This window comes from Pinus tabuliformis, chromosome X (assembly GCF_031772625.1).
Source record: "Pinus tabuliformis cultivar Carrire ecotype Pingquan chromosome X, CPIR1, whole genome shotgun sequence".
NCBI lineage: Eukaryota > Viridiplantae > Streptophyta > Pinopsida > Pinales > Pinaceae > Pinus > Pinus tabuliformis.
Window position 1 is genome coordinate 121,269,240 of NC_142308.1, and position 3,124 is coordinate 121,272,363.

The 3,124-nt window shown below is 32.5% G+C and overlaps 1 pseudogene; it reads right to left on the reverse strand.

The window, feature by feature from the left end:
- Positions 1 to 265: 265 nt before the first annotated feature.
- Positions 266 to 1,460, reverse strand: LOC149138732 (actin-3 pseudogene; annotated as a pseudogene).
- Positions 1,461 to 3,124: the final 1,664 nt, after the last annotated feature.

Consider the following 3,124-nt stretch of genomic DNA (forward strand, 5'->3'; position numbering starts at 1 on the left):
AGGCGAAAATGGTATTAGAGGCATTTTTTTTTAATTTCTTAAGAGAAGTGGTGGATACTATCAATATAGAAAAACTAATCCATATCGCTTTTCAAGTTTTATTCGACAAAATTTAATGTACATAAAATAATAAATCATATAATTGTTTCATTGACACAGTTTTCAATAACTAATGCACATAAAAAATACATCACATAATTATATTATCTAATTATTTTATAAAATGGGGTCAGTGCCCTGGAAAAGTTTTGAGTAGATTGATAGTTTAAACTGTGGTGGGCAAGACTACCTCTTGGAATGTGCTAAGAGAAGCCAAAGTGGAGCCTCCAATCTAGACACTGTATTTCCTCTCCAGAGGAGAAACCACCTTGATATTTATGCCATCTGAAGGGAGAACTAAGATCTCTTTGTTCATCCGATGAGAAATACCTAGAAACATAGTGGATCCCCCACTCAAAACTATGTTTCCACACAAGTCTTTTTGGATATTCTCATCACATTTCATAATAGAGATGTAGGTAGTTTCATGTATCCCTGGAGCTTCTATTCCAATGTGAGCAAGCTGGAACAAAAACTCTGGACACCTAAATATTTTAGAACAAATCGTAATCACTTCCCCATCTGGAAGCTCATAATTATTTTCCAATGCAGTAGACGTCTTTTCCAGTTCCATATCCTTCTCATAATCCATTGCAACGTATCCCGATTTTCCCTTTATGTCTTGAACAATTTCTTGTTCTGCTATTGTGGTGAAAGAGTAGCCTTTCTCTGTTAGCATCTTGCATAGTGCATTAGTTATGTCTCTACCTGCAAGGTCTACTCTATTGATTGCATTCGAGAGGGCATTGCCTTCATAGATGGGAACAACATAAGTGACACCATCTCCAGAATCGAGAACAATACCTGAACAAAATTTGGGATTTGAAAATATAAATATATTGTTTAAAATATGTATGAAGCATAAGATCTTGTTGAGCTCATATCAATCTCGTAGCATTCACCAATACAACTATTTGTAAAGTTAGTTTGGGAAATTTTTATGTTTTTAAATGATTGAAATGTGAAGATTTCAAAGAAGTTTATTACAGAGCTACTTTAATATTCAAGGAATTAGGAGGAAATAGTATTAGAGGCTGCAAACCTGTAGTTCTTCCACTGGCATAAAGAGAAAGCACAACTTCAATAGAAATATACATAGCAAGTGTGTTAAAGCCTTCAAACATGATTTGAGTCATCCTCTTTCTTTTTTACTTGGGATTCATAAGATACTATGTAATCAAAATTGGATGATCCTTACGAGCAACATGGAGCTCGTTGCTAAACATGTGCTGCCAGATTTTCTCCCTGGCATCCCAGTTGTTAATGATTTCGTGCTCAAGTGGATAATTCAAAGTCAAAATATCGCTCTTGGACAGTGCTTCATCTCCAACATATGCATCCTTATGTCCCATACCAACCATGACACTGGTGTGCCTTAGAAGACCCACCGAACTAGGGGAAATTTCTCTAAGAGTATCATCCCCTACAAATTCGGCCTTCAAAAACCAAATCTTTACCAACTTAGTAACACCAAAATAGATTTTTTTTAATTTCTTAAGAGAAGTGGAAGATACTATCAATACAGAAAAATGAATCCATATCGCTTTCAAGTATGTTTCTTTGACAAAATTTAATATACATAAAATAATAAATCATATAATCATTCCTTTGATAGATTTTTCAATAACTAATGCACATAAAAGAATACATCATATAATTATACTAACTGATTCTTTAGTAAAATTGGATTCAACACCCTAGAAAAGTTGAGTAGATTGATAGTTTAAACTGCGCTGTTTAAACATCTAATTTTAAACATATATTTATTAGATTCCACATCAAATTGATTAAATAATATATATATATATATATATATATATATATATATATATATATATATATATATATATATATATATATATATATATATGGGAAAATAACAATAGGTATTTGAATGGGCTTTTTCTTCACATGAAGTATATTAACAAAAACTCATTCACCATCAATCCAACATCCTTACTAACAACCAAATAATATACTGAGAAGAAAACCAAAACTTAAAAAAATAAACTAAGAAAAACATAACAAGCATATTCACTTCTTCCATGTTATCATCATCATATTGTTGGTGACAAATATCCTTGCTTATATGCTTGGTTTATCAATCAAACTAAATTGAAATGGAAAATTGTCACATGTCAACCAAATCACATTATGTCTACGTAGTCTTTCAACAAAAGTGTACATATAATGATAAGAAACATGTGAACACTACCAACTTGGCTTTCTAAATCTAAGCCAAGGATTGGTAGTGAAATTAGATGTTTTGAAGACAAACCAAATTTGGAGAAGTAAAGGACCCTTGACTATGCAGAACTTTGAAATATACTATAAGGGGTTACTTGTAACTTGTATATCCTATGAGAAGAAGCACCACCTGGTGACTGAAAATTGCATATCATCAAGCTCTCAGAGAAAGGATTAAGCCAATTCTTACTCTCAATAAGATTTATAGGCTTTTCCTTAAGTTACAAGTTAATGGGGTGGAAGCTTATAAGACCTTATCAAGGGTAACTACTGGGAATGTGAATGTGTTCATAGATACTTATGAGGATGATATGCTTGGGGATGTTCAAGTTTATCTAGTGAAAGAGGCAGTTGCATTCTCAGTTGGGCCTTACATAAGACATTTTAGGACATTTCTTTTGGCAAAGTGAATTTTACCTTTCCAAAAGTCAGGGAAGACCTTTCAGGAGTTTACCAAAAAGGAGTTTTCTTCTTTTAAGGAATTTCAAAGAGATGAGGTATAGTGAAAATTATGGATTTAGGAAGAATAACTACAAGTTAGACAGTAAAGGAATTATGTGCTTTGTGATCAACCCATCAGGTATGTCTCTTGAATAGTCAAAAAATTGTGATCAGCCTATCAACTATATTTCTTGAAACATTACCTGGAAGGTATATATAAGGACAATAACATACTTCATTATAAGCATGAAGCATGCTAATGAAAACCATGAGAAATTAAATAAAGCCCATTTGCTTGAGTTTCATGATGGAAGATTCCAATCATTTAAACCCTAGG